The following is a 15,117-nucleotide window of genomic DNA, read 5'->3' on the forward strand; positions in this document are numbered from 1 at the left end:
TCATCTCTCTGCCCCTTCTCTTTGTCTCTTACTCTCTCTCCCACTTACCCCTCTTTCTTCATATATTCCTAGCACGCAGTCTCTCTCTCTCTCTCTCTCTCTCTCTCTCTCTCTCTCTCTCTCTCTCTCTCCCTCTCCTCCTTTCTCAACTTTCCTTCCCTTCCCATACCCTAAACAAACTTTACTCTACTCTATTCTACACTATACCCATTGTATGTCCAGTACTTCAGCATGGGCCCGCAGAGGCACAACTCCCACCACACAATACATAGCTCTACGAAACATATCCTAGCTTTCTTTTTACAAAATACAACAATGTGCACTTCACAGTTTCCATGCAGAAAAACAACTTTTTGAATGTTGAAATAACATAACATTAAGATATGTTGTGTTCAATATAGGATGAAGAAAATTTTCAATTTTCTTTGTCTAATTTGGTATGCAAAAATTTGATTAGTAATAACATAAAAGTAACTGTAAATTTTCAATTGTACTGATTTGTGGTTTAGTGTTTTGTCATTGTATTATGTACTCTTAATATATATTTGCAATATGCACTTTATTTTTACCCAGAATATATTATGACCTCAAGTTCTATCTCACTCCACTATTTCAATATTTCACCCATTTCTTTAGAAAACAAATCTAAGTTTATATTCCTAGGTTTTGAATTTTAATTTTCAGTTTTTGTAAAATACAAGTAAATTTTTTTTAACTTCTGCTTTTATTTAAGACTCACTTACATATTTTCCACTTTAACATACTAAAACTGGAACACTTTCATTAATGATAAAGAAAAAAAGGCAAAAACTCTTGAACTCCATTATCACCAACATGCTTGGTTAATTGAAAAAGAATGCTTTCAGTTTGGATGATTTAATGCTGGCATAAGGAGACGTGAGAAACTGAGGAGATGATGGAAGAGCTGAGGAGATGGGAAACTTGGAACCCCATCTTTATTAGAGGTAATAAATGTCTTCAGACTTTCTCTGTAACACGCAATCTTTCCATAAAACAAGTAATTTCAAAAATATTAAAATTTGGGTTTTTTCAACTGTAAAAAGTAAGCCTCATCACAGAATCTTCTGGATGTGTATTTGTGTGTACCCCATATTTTATAAGCAGCACATTAAGAGAACACAAAGGCTGACTATTTTCACTATGATCGCAATATAGTATCTGCCACTGGCATATGGGTGGTGAATGAATAAAAGAACAGATGGAAAGAAATAGAATTATAACTGCAAATATTTTTTTTATTTTTGAGCAAAGAAATGCTTTATGAAAAGATTTTCTTTGATCTTTTTTTTTTCCAAAGGAAATGAATAGGGAGAACTGGAAAAATATATGCCTGCTATGACTTCAATTTTCCTTTCTCAACCTTCACTTCTTATCTGTTTTGTAACGAGGACCTCTATGCTTGTCTCCTGGTACTTCCTTCACACATTGGAATATTTGAGTCAACCCAGACAAATGCTACCCACATAAAATATCAATGCAAAATGTATTAAAAATGAAGCTTAATTCCTGAATTGGACATATAAAATATAGACTCATATCCCACATAAAAGTTTTGAAAGTGTCGGCCATCTTCTTGGGATAGCCAGAACTTCCCCATTACCCATACCACATCTCGAGCCTCATTTACTGAATGGAAAATGAGCTTCAGTTGTACCATATCCCACATTTCCTATCCTTTGAGGCTCTGGGAAAAAAGGCCTTTATCCTTTGCTGCTCATGTGATAATACTTCATGACTTCATTGAAGTTTCCTCATAAAATATAATGATAAACAGAAGGATTGCCCTTTTTCTAGTGGGAATGCTTTGTAGAAAAGATGTATAATTTCCCTTGTGGTTTGGGATACCATATGGCTTTTTCCTACTGGTTTTAGAAATTTTTGAAGACACTAAATATTGAATTCATCCTTTAAGGTTTAAGAGGAGGCCCTCAAAATTATCACGGTTTTGACATTGCCAGCCTGCAGCTCATAGCACACATCACACAACCTTTTTGAGGAAAGGTAAGATAGAAGTGTTCGTGGCAGCAAATCCTAAGTGCTGTTACAAGCACTAAATCACAGTGTGGTTTGTTCAACATCAGGATTTCATTTTATTTTTCTTAAATAGATTTTTCAACTTTGATGGATGGCGCTATTTATACAACATTCAAAAATGAACACTTGCAAGATTGTAGTTTGAGAAGCCACAAAACACCAGATCAAAGCCACCTCAGCTTAGCTATCAATGTAAGTAGAGCAAAATAGCGTTACTGGTCCTTCTTCGTCTAACTCAAAAGAAAAATTCCCCCTCTAGATATTAAAATGAAATGTGACTGTAATATTCTATGCTGGCAGAATAAGCCCCAAACAATTTCTATGTAAAGCTATAAGAATAGTTTGGCCTCAATTTGTGACAATTTGTTTTGTTTTTGTCTTAATCCCAATTGAGTTTTTGTAGTTTTTTTGTTTGTTTGCCTTTAATCAAGGTTATAAGTCTGGCCATTCAGATCTGATTTGGCAAGCCAGGAGACATCAACCACATACTCCTAAGATAGAACTACGGTGTGTTGGTAAGGAGTAGCCTTATTTCTTGTATCAGATTCCTGCTGCAGTCTGCTCCCTCTGTGGACCACCATGTCAACATACCCACTTGATGCTTCCTGGTGATACAGTTCCGCTAAAATCGCTTACTACAGTGGAAAGAAGTAATGGTGTGCCTTTTGATCTAACCTGGATCACAGGTATTTTAAATACAATGCAAGAGTCTCAGAGCAGTTACTGGTTGTCTTAAATCTAATAATCCTCAGTCAGAACGTATGAAGAAACAGAGCAAACCTGGAGGGACACCAGGTATGAGTTCAAAGCAACAGGCCATCAAGCAGGACACGGCATAGAGGAAATAGCTTATTTCAATGGTTCAATTAACTAAAATTCTTATTCTTTAAAGATTTGGTTTGATGAATCACCAGTTATTTTAAGATGAAATTAATAATTTAAATACAGTAAATATAGGGAGTGTTTTCCCGATAGGAAATTTCAGTTAAGCTCCAAATTTCAAATCACTAGACACACACATACACACACACACACACACACACACACACACACACACACACACACACACATCACTCCAAAACTATAAGCTATTTTGTATTTAGAATGGAAAGAGGAGTCCACTGGATGACTTTCCCTACTGGAGATTACAGTTTTGTTTAATCTAAGGTAAAAGGTACTTAGTACAATTTGTAATGTCTTTCTTTCATTCTTTCTTGTGTTTTTTACTTTCTTTCCTTGCCTTTCATTTTTATTTTGCTTACCATTGTTCAGGATACTTTGTCCAGGCATTTTTTTCCTCTCCATAAAATCCTGAGGTATGAGCATAAAACATTGCTCAGTGTTTATGAGTTTTTTGTTGTTGTTTTTATTTTTGTTTTTCATTAGCAAAATAAACATTTTCCTCAAGTTTCCAGAGTGGAAGCTTGAGGTCACTTTTTTGTGTCTATCTATTAAATCATCCTTGCTAATTATAGAAGTCCGTATCTGTATCTGTGATTGGTTTACACTTAATTGAACCAAGTGCAGGAGTGAATATGTTCTTTAATGTTTCCAAAATTCCTCTTTACTTATTGGCATCTCTTTTACAGTGCATAGTTTCTCTTTTTTCCACACATTTGGCTGCAGAACTCTTTCAGCCACACTCTTTTGGGAGCTCAGTAATGCTGAAAGCCGTACTGAAAGGACCTGCGCTGATGTTTCATTCCTTGTCAACAACTATTTTTATATCAATATTATGACTGGAATTTCTAAGATTAAAGCATTTGCTTCATGCTTTTATATTTGCAAATTCTCGATATTTAAGACTTAGAGTTTTTAAAGTACAAAAGAAGGTGTCACGCTAAGGAAAACATGTATCTCCCAAGCTTAACGAAGAAGATAAGAAACTGCCTTCATAATTAAAATATAATTCAATGTAGCACACATTTCCTTATATCTAATGCCAATAACTTGTTAGGCCAACAAAGTTTTAATACTGTTTAATTCACCAGGCCTTTCTCATGAAAGTCATTTAGAAAACTCCAAATCCTTCCCTGGAGCATGAACCTTGTAGGCAGTGCCTTAAAATGTGCACTGATAGCGAAGGTCAGAACTCCTGTGCTCTGCCTTATGTCTAGTGCACCTCTCACAGGTCTGGACAGTCAGGCTTGGGGAAAGCTGCTAGAGATAGGAAAGCTCACTCTGCAGTGAGAGATAATAAACATAGCCATCCACAACACCTGATATGGGCTTGACTATTTTTTTCAACTCTTTATTCCTTAGGCTTTTTAGATGCGTCCTTTAAGGATAATGTCTATGGGATTTTGTTTCTGTAGACCTATTAGAAAGTGAGATTGCTCTTCCGTTTTAAAGATTGACTCTTCCTCATGTGACCGTTCAGTTTAAGAAAGTAACGATTTTGGGCAACAACTTTTCTGCTCTTCATGTGCCTTTCCCATATTATTTGTAACATTTGTGTAACATCTTACTTTAATGGAAAAGAAAATGGTGTGGGTTCCTTCTTATTTTAGATATTGAGTTAGAGTTGTGTCTATCTATAAATGATGTGCTGGATGATAAAAATCTCAATTTATTGATTTTTTGGGGGGTTATCTCTTTTGTCTCCTCTAAAGAAAATAAAATTATTCAGCTACCTTTATATTTTCCTTACATTTCTTCTTAATTTACTTTTAAAATCCTCTACAATATAAGTTTCAGAACCATTAAAATTGTATTTCCAGTATATAAAATGTCTCTTGGATCCTGATAAATTGCAACCATGCATACACACACACACACACACACACACACACACATACACACACACACACAAACCACACCACAGTGTTGTGCAAAAAGACGTTAGAAAGAATAGATATAATTTTAATAAAAGTTATTTCTTCTGAGTTTTAGTGAATAGACTAAAGTCTCATTGGAAAAAGAAGTATATAATAGGTTTTGAATTTTTTCCTCATTTAACAATAGGCATTTAGAATTCTATGTCTTAGTATGGCTTGGAGACTAATGTATTTTTCGTATGACATAATATTCTATTTTCTGAAAGTACACAGATTGTTCGGCAGTTACTTTTGAACATCTCAGTCACTCTAACATTGGATAGCTGTGAATAAAATTTCTATAAATATTCATATGCAGCTTTTTGTATAGATATAGCACAATTTCAATAACAAATTATTTAAAAAATATTTGCAGTGTTTTGGAGCTGAAACATATTTCATTTTTTTCAGAATCCCTAAACAATACACCAAATATTACTATTTCATACTCCCAACCAGAGTGAATAATAGTTCCTGTTTAGCAGTAATGTTATCACTGTTCTTAATCTGACCTTATTAAGTAAGATATGCTGCATCACTAATTTTATTATGCAATTTTCTTGTTTACATGTGTCAAGGGAAAACTTTCAATGTGCTCTTTACCTAATGTTGTAAATATTTGTGTCACATTTTAGTAATTTTGATATTTCAGAACTTTCAATTACTTTTTATTTGCCATGATGATCTATTGTTAGTAATACTAACAGTAATAGTGCTGTTATAATTGTTTTCGGTTACCAAAATCTTACCTATAAAAGACAGTAGACTCAATTTAAGCTGCTTGTGTTTTGATTGGTTCCACACTCTAGTACCTAGAAAACAAAATATAGAACTTGTCCAAGTTAAGAACCTATTATATCTTCAGGCCAAGTGAAATCAGGTATCTCAAACCATTTGCTTTAAGTCAGAAATTATAAATGATTAAGTTTAATGACAAAGATATTCAAAAGCTATGATGGGATAAAGCTAGGGATCAACTATCAGAGAGTTGCCTTGACTGTGAATATATTGGGCAATTCTTAATTGAAATTCAAAGCAATAAGAAAGTAAACGATTATTTTTCTGGTAGGAAGAAAATGTCAGTGATCTAGCTAGAAGATCAAGGCATCCTCAACAGACAGTATGTCAATGCTAAATTCAGAGCAGAAAGGTGAGGATCCTGAAAAGAAAAGTTTAAGACAGACAGATAATCTCTAGAGCGTGAGATAGGAAGGAGTCAGCATTTCTGAAGGAGATAAAGTAACCATCTTTCTATACATGAGTGTTAGTGGTATGAACTCAATCATGTTTTCATGCACATGAAACAGGGACATTATCAGATAAAAAATCTTCCTACCATAAAGCATTTTTAGATATACATATATAACTACCTGACAAAATTTACCCTATTACCTCATCTAGCCCTCCTTTCCCACACCATCTGATCTCTTTCTCTGTCATTAATTACTGTCATAGACTCTGTCATAGTCTACTTTTGTACTTTCATGCTTGATTAAATTTTTTTCTTTCAGATTTCACATAAAACAGTGTTTTAATGCTTTTCTTTTTATTTCTGTATTATTTTCATTCTAATTTTTTAAATTTCATTCCTCTTGATGACTACATAATATTTTTATAATAAACAAAACATTTTTGGTATCAGTTACTTCTTCTTTGAGAAAATTGTCTGAATCAAGAGAGAACTTTTTGTTCTGAATCATGATGTTGTGTAGCAATTTGTACAAAATTGAAACATATCTTTCAGAAAGAATGGGTAAATCACATGAAATTCGTGAAATAAACTACTCACAAGTCAAAGGAAGTTCCTGAAATTAAGAAGATTCGCAATGTACATGACAAAGTTGTGGAAAGGGTTAAAGATGGTAGGGAGAAAATATGCTGCTTTGGTCAGAGAACTTCCAAGATGCCTAGAATAGACTCTCCATCCTATGGAGCTACCTTAGAGCTATGCAAAAAGTTCCAATAATGCAGATCCTGGGAGACATTACTTAGGATGTGGTGGGCTCTTCAGTTTCTGCTCATTCATCAAAACTAAATTTTCTGGTAATGTTTTCTCATGAGGTTGCAAATACCAAGGCCCATTTTCACTTGCACATACATTCTAGTTTTTGTTTTTTCTTTTCCTCTGACATCTGCAGCTACTTTCTCTATTGAGGCCTTAAATCCTTCACAGTCATGAATCAGTTTGAAATAAACTTATAAACACTGTTTATTGAAGATGTTTTGAGGGATATTCATTTATTTGTGTATGTGTGTGTGTGTGTGTGTGTGTTTGAGCATATCTATCAGTGTGTGTATGCACATGTGTATTAAAAACACCCCAGGTTCCTTCAATAGCTCTGTAGAAGACCCAAATAAAATGGTTAACTGGTGTTTCAATAGCTATTAGTACTTTTTTTTTAAAGTATATTTTAATTAAGTTATGCTCATTTTGTTTGAGATATAATTGTATTTTATACTTCAAAGAATATACTGCATTATTGCTATTAACATAATCTTAACATGGAAAAATTAACATATCTTTGAAACTGGGAATGAAACCCTTCCTCTGACTCATTTGATTGTGATAATCCCTTATTGTTGCGATCTGTAACAACTTGTAATATTCTTGAAGTATGTCTCTGTTCTCCTCTATTGTTTCATACACTTTATATAGTTTACCTAACTTTAACTTGTCTACTGATTAGGTATTATAAACATTATAGTCATTTCAAAGTTATTGATTATTTCAAAGCATGGCTTGTTCTGTTATTTTATTTTCAACTATCAAAAAAAAAAAAAAAAAAAGGAACTCTTGGGATTTTTTTTCTTAAGAAAGCCTGTTCTGAAATTTAATCCTTGACCATCTCTGATAATCTTTTCAAATTTTCCTCATTAGTAAGAGACTATTTTATATATAAGGAGCAATAAAAACTTGATTTCCTTTCTGTGAATGTAAAATTCCAATAGTTATGGAGGATTTTTTTGAACCTATGTCTAATGATCAGTAAATATGGTAGACTTAAATAGATTTGCATAAACAGAAACAGTACACATTCTTAGAGTTATCCCTCTTTACAGTTTCCCCTTCACACACCTCCTATACCATCCCCTCTCCCTGCTTCCCCAACTCACCCATTCCTGCCTCACCTCCCTAGCATTCCCCTATGTTGAGGCATCAAATCTCCAAGGATCAAGGGCCTCTCCTCCCACTGATGCCCGATAAGGCCATTCTCTGTTACATATGCACCTGGAGCCTTGGGTCTCTCCATGTGTACTCTTTGGTTGGTGGTTTAGTCCCTGGGAACTGTGGAAGGGTCTGGTTGGTTGATAATGTTGTTCTTCCTATGGGGCTACAAATCCATTCAGCTCCTTCAGTCCTTCCCCTAATTCCTCCACTGCGGTCCCAACACTTAGTCCGATGGTTGGCTGTGAGCATCCACATCTGTATTGGTCAGACTCTCAGGAGACAGCCATACCAGGCTCCTGTCAGCAAACACTTCTTGGCATCAGCAACGGTGTCTGGATTTGGTGTCTGCAGATGGGATGGATTCCTAGGTATAGCAGTCTCTGGATGGCCTTTCCTTCAGTCTCTGCTCCACTCTTTGTCCCTGTATTTCCTTTAGGCAGGAACAATTCCGTATTAATATTTTTGAGAAGGGTGGGTGGACCCACCCCTCAACAAGGGGCTGTGCCTAACCACTGGAATTGTTCTCTACAGGTTCTATCTCTCCTTTGATGGTTAGTTTAAGCTAATGTCATCCATGTTGGGTTCTGGGAACCTCTGATTTCCTTGCATCTGGTACTTTCTAGTGGCTACCCCTGGCTCCCCATCATCTATTGCTACACACTTCGATTCAATTTCCTGACAATGTTTTTGTTTTACATTTTTATGTCTTTGTAGTTTGCTGAATAGTGTGCTAACTTTATAATCAAGAAAGTGTCAAACATTGTTTACATATTTGACACATTTGTAAATTATAACCAAAGAGAGAATTTATAGTTACTTTTTAAACTCAGTATATTTAAAAATTATTCCATTGGCAGTATCAATCTATTATACCATACATAAGTAGTAAGAGTCTACGATGCAATTATTCTCATTCCAGCAATACTCAGTTATTATTTATAATGGTATTTTAGTTGGCTTTAGCCAGTTGCACAATACTCTTGCATAGTCATAGTTTAATAAATAATGTAGATGACTATGATAGTCAGGAGTTCATCTGAAATATTTGGACTTGGGATATAAACTCTGCAAATTCAAGCATGTAATTAATTAAAGCTATAAGCCCAAGAAGAAAAGAAAAACAGAGACACCAACCCTTTTGACAGCATGCAAGTTTTCTGTTTCTTAGTATCATAGAGCAAAATAATAACATTGGAATTCTATGTTTATTCTCTTTGTGATGAACTTTACTGGAACATGTTTACGAAAAGGAAAGGGATAATGGGGTAATACCAGAAATGAGGTGATCTGAGGATAAGTTTTATTTCTGCAACAATCAATCCATCTGTAGGATTAGACATGTCACATTGCCTAATCCCAGACTCGATTTTCTCACCACATTGAAATTTTCAAAGCTGATCTGTTGTAATCTGGGATATTTCTTCGCATAAGTAAGTTTAAAATAAACATACAATGAGTTTAAATTGAGAAATTATATTAGCTCATAGAATGTGAACTCTAGAGGAAGAGAATGTTTTGGCTTCTGTCTCTCCTCAGAGTTCATTTATCTGCTTCTCTCCATATAGCAGCTGTATTCTTCTCACATGCTTGAAAGCACGGCTAAAGCACGGCAGAAAGAATGGAAAAAGTACATTCGAATACCAAGATCTCAGTCAAGCTTCCTGAACCTTTCTGACTTGCTCTGGTCACATGATTCCCTTGAAGCAGTGGCCTTATTAAGGTCATGTGATGGTTGAATAGCTGACATCATCTAAGGCCCCGCCTCTGTGATTTATTTCTTGATTAAAATAGGTTTGTTCTAGAAGAGTAGAAATCCAAAGAGGAATGTAGTTCTGGCTGGGTGAACAGAAGATTTATAGTAATATGCTGGTGACCCAGAATGTAGTCACAGTAATGTTCATGTAAACAACATTTGATAATTGTTTTAAAAGATCTGTAACTGATTTTTCTACAGAAAATACAGACTTTGTATTTTAGAAAGAGACTCGATTTTTAAACTATATCTCAAATAACAGGATGTATTTTAGTCTTCATTGTTTTTATTCCATTTGCAGAGCATAGAGAAAATGGCTCTTTTAGAAACAGACTAAGTTCAATGTAGGATTTGTTCAGTTCTTCCTTTCAGTAAAATAATTTTGTATAATGGGAATAAAAGATACGTAGAAATAAAGAGCACTAATGTACAAATATGATGATGGAGAAAATTCTAAGAGATAACACAGATTTGAAATAGGAAGTAATTTAAAAATCTAGTTCTTACTGTTCATCCTCATCATCCTGCAAGAGAAAATTAATATAAGATTAAAATGACTTAACAATTATGTGGATGATATATTTAAGACACAATGAAGATAAACTATTTCCAATCAACCCATAACTTTAGAAAATGTCACACATATATTATGTACTGCATTTACTTAAGAGTTTTCACAACACATTAAAAAACCAACACTCAGTAATTAAGGCTGGAAAAGGTGGAAGAAAGGACTTTTGAATATTTTGACATAAAAGATAGCAATTTGAGAAAATCCCCATATCTATATCAAATGTTAACATTCTATGAACAGTTTTCCTTCTCTCAGGCATATAAACACATCTCTATTTAAGAGAAGGCTGTGGCCTCTTCCAAGCTTGTTAATGCAAATGAGGTAATTCAATTAGCAAAGATGCAATGCACTAAACTTTAGTGCATGGTCACTATGCCCATTCAGGCAGCAATTTCTCACACACACACACACACACACATATATATATATATTCAAGAAAATGTACATAATACTGAATAATTATGTTCATGAAGTCCCAGTTTCTATGTTTCACCATATTAAAATGGATTATACTGGGACTTTTAGAGTGTGAGTTACTAGTCCCTTCAGTCCTATCTTTGTGGGTAAGACTTTCTTTTCTTTTTTTTTTTTCCTCCACTATGGTTCTTATTAGGGTATGTGGAAGACTTTTGCTCTGTATGTTTTTTTTTTTTATTATTATTAACTTGAGTATTTCTTTTTTTTTAAATTGTATTTTTTTCCTTCTTTATTTTTTTATTTATTTTTTATTATTATTAACTTGAGTATTTCTTATATACATTTCGAGTGTTATTCCCTTTCCATGTCCTCTTTACCTCCTGCTTCTATCTATCTATCTATCTATCTATCTATCTGTCTGTCTGTCTGTCTGTCTGTCTATCTATCTATCTATTTGTCAATATGTCTGTCTATCAATCTATCATCTCTCTACCTATTACCTATCTATCATCTATCATATATATATGTATATATATATATATATATCATGTTTCTGTGTCCATTATATATGATACATATAAGGTATAGGATATATTTTAAAACATTTAATGTATTTAGTTTAATATACAAATAAAGGCTTTCCCTGTGGCATTTTGATATATCTATCATTATACCCTGTTTTCCTTAATTCTCTTTCCCATAGCTCTCCTCTACTTCCCTGTCATTCTCTTGATAATGCTTTTCTTTACCCATTCTATATTCTTAATTTACTTATTTCATTGCCTCATTTCCTCCCTTTCTCATGTTGTCTTTTTTTCTTTTTGCCTTCATCTTGTTGTAGTTTCAAAATACGCCCATGCCTATATGAAAAGTCTCACCACTGTTGTACTTTAATGTTATGCATATCAGGGAAAAGATTAAGCTCGTGAGTTTATGAATTTAAGAATTTCCAGGTATGTCGACTTCTTTGCAGATACTGTAATTACATTATTATTGACACATATGAATTGCATTTTCATTGTTCATATGTTGATGAGTATCTAATATGATCCCATTTCCTGGGCTCTCTGACTAGTGCAGCATTTAGGCTGATGTACAGTTATCACTGAAGCTCACCACATGTTTTCCCAATAGTGCTATAGCTAGTCAGGGGGTAAATCTCTTCTTGGATTTTTGAGAAACAGCTCCATGATTTCCACCGTGACTGTACCAATTTGCATCACCAAGAGTCCCTAATGGGGTTCCTCTTTTTTCACATGTTTCCTTGATTCACATCATGAGAAATCCTCAAAGAAACTTCAATATGCATTTCCCTGCTGACTAAATATGCTGAGATGACCACATGGTTATTGTCATTTCACGTGCTTTGTGGTGTATCACTCTTTCTGATTTGTGTATATTAAACCAGCTTTGCACTCTGAGAATGAAGTCAATTTAATCATGGATGATTGATGTTCATAATACCTTCCTGAATTTTATTTGCCAGAATTTTACTGAGCACTTTTGCAATGAAGTGATAAAGTAAATTACTATATAGAGCTCTTTTTCGCTATGTTGTCATCCAATTTCACTGTGAGAGTAACACTGTTCTGACTCCGTTGAGATAGTGCAGCAGTGTGGCTTGCCTTTCTATTTTTGGAGCACTTTGAAGAGCATTTGTGTTGGCCCTTCAGTAAAGGTTTGGTTGAATTTGACAATAAATTCATTTGGTCTAGAACATGTATTTGATAGGAGGCTTTTTCCTTTTTTCTTTTTCTCTGAAATACTGTCTTTTACTTTTTTAATTTATTTTTACACTCCATAATTTATTCCCTTCCCAGTCCATCCTCTGACTGTACCACATCCCATACCTCCTCCCTGACCGCTCACCCACCCAACCTCTGTTTCCAAAAGGATGTCCCCACCACACCCACCCACCAGACCTCTAAATTTCCTGTGGCCTACAGTCTCTTCAGGGTTAGGTACATGTTCTCTGACTGGGCGAATCTGGGAGTCCTCTGCTGTATATGTTTTTTGGGGCATCATGGTGTATGCTGCCTGGTTGGTGACCCACTGTCTGAGAGATCTCGGGGGTCCAGGTTAATTAAGACTGCTGGTCCTCCAACAGGGTCACCCTCCTCCCCAGCTTCCTCCTGCTTTTCCCTAATTCAACCAGAGGTGTCAGCAGCTTCTGTTTATTGGTTGAGTGCACATATCTGCATCTGACTCTTTCAGCTTCTCAATGGGTCTTTTGGAGAGCAGTTATGATAGATCCCTTTTTGTGAGCATTTTGTAGCCTCAGTAATGGTGTCAGGTCTTGAGGCCTTCCCTTGAGCTGGATCCTACTTTGGACCAGTCTCAGGGCCTTCTTTTCCTCAGGCTCTTCTCTGTTTCCATCCCTGTATTTCTTTCAGACAGGAAGAATTATGGGTCAAAGTTTCGACTGTGGAATAGCAACCCCATCTCTCACTTGATGTCCTGTCTTCCTGCTGGAGGTGGGTTCAATAAGTTCCCTTTCCCCACAGTAGGGCATTTCATCTAGGGCCCCTCCCTTTAAGTCCTGAGAGTCTCTCACTTTCCAGGTCTCTAGTACATTCTAGAGGGTCCTCCCCACCTCCTTCCTCCGGAGGTTGCCTGTTTCCATTTTTTCTGCTGGGCCCTCACGGCTTCAATCCTTTTCTCTCACTCAATACTGTTTCATGTTCTTGTTCAATCTTGCTGAGTTTTATTTGTGATGATGCATTGTTATAAAAAATATCTCTTAAATGCAAAGAGTAGAACTTTTATTAGACTCCATGGCCAGAGTTAATAGCATAGCTTGGGGTCATTTAAGGCTTAAGACTACTGTTCTAATGTATATTCAGCCCGTTTGTCCTATCTCACCTTAAGTGATCAAAGTAACAACTGTCCTCAACTGCTTTGGATTTTCTATGTAATCAATATTTACAGTCAAAGCCAATATGCCACTGTAATCTTGAATTATATATTCTTTTGTGCCCTGACCCATGAATAAAGTGCAAGTATATTGATAGTATAACAATAATTCACTGAAAATTATAGGAGGAAAGAGGCCTTAAAAGTGAGTACTTACCATAAAGGTTGGATGCAACATATAGTTAATTGGTTGACTGTTTTATTTGTTATCTGGGTTGGTTGGAGTCAGATGCGTAATCTATTGTTAAGCTCTCTTAATTTCTGTGATATATTCCTCATTCCTTTTCCTTCCTTATGCTCTCTATATTGACTAAATGATACAGAGTAAAATATCCTTTTTAGGGAGAAACATATGTACACTCACACAGACACACATACACATGCATGCACATACACCCACACACATACACACCACACCAGACATACACATGCATGCATGAACACCCACAAACACACGCACACAACACACACACACACACACACACACACACACACACAGAGAGAGGAGAGAGAGAGAGAGAGAGAGAGAGAGAGAGAGAGAGAGAGAGAGAGAGAGAGAGAGAGAGAGAGAGAGAGAGAGAGTCTGAGATGGATACGGGGACACATGGATGGGTGGGCAAGACAGGTACAAATTCAGTTTTATAGCACAGACTGACTATAGCATAACTTTCTGCAGACCTGCCAGTGGCTTAAATAATGACACTGAGGCCTTTCAATATTTTAAGCTTAGGCCTTTTAGCTAGGGAAGTCTTCCAGTTAGCTATCCACCTTAACCTGACTAATCCTGGCATTACCTCCAACCATGTAGCCAACTCTACCACTCTGTTCTCTAGCCTGTTCTTTCGCCTCTGTGTTCTCTGATAAATCTCCTACATCCCATTTCTTCTCCCAGAGTCCTTCTCTCTCTCGTTCAGAAGTTCCCTCTTCCACTTCCTGCACAACTATTGGCTCTCAACTCTTTAAACAATCACATCCAATTTACATTGCCTCTAGGCTAGAGAGGAAGGATGAATATTTACAAAATCTGAGGCTAATAATGGGCGATAGAAATGTCAATACTAATATCTTATCAGCATTTAGCTCTCTGCTGGTACAGAATTAACAACTGAATATACAGAGATGCACCTGCACACAAGGTACCTGGGCAACAGACAAGAAAGAATAGAAGACAGATAGATAAAAGCAAAGAATCGAAATGGTTCCTCATTCTTGGCTAAATCACACCTAAGGGAAACGCTTTGAAATCTCTTTTTCTCAATGTAAAACTGACCCTGTGGACAAGCATGAGTTTGTTGTCAATGTTTTCACAAAGATGCAGTTATAGATCAGTTCTAGCTGTTTATGTCTTTTGATTTAGTTACTGTATGTCACTTATGTCCAGGAATGTCTCCATTCCTTTGCAGCTTTCCAGTGCTTTATA

This window comes from Rattus rattus, chromosome 1 (assembly GCF_011064425.1).
Source record: "Rattus rattus isolate New Zealand chromosome 1, Rrattus_CSIRO_v1, whole genome shotgun sequence".
Taxonomy (NCBI): domain Eukaryota; kingdom Metazoa; phylum Chordata; class Mammalia; order Rodentia; family Muridae; genus Rattus; species Rattus rattus.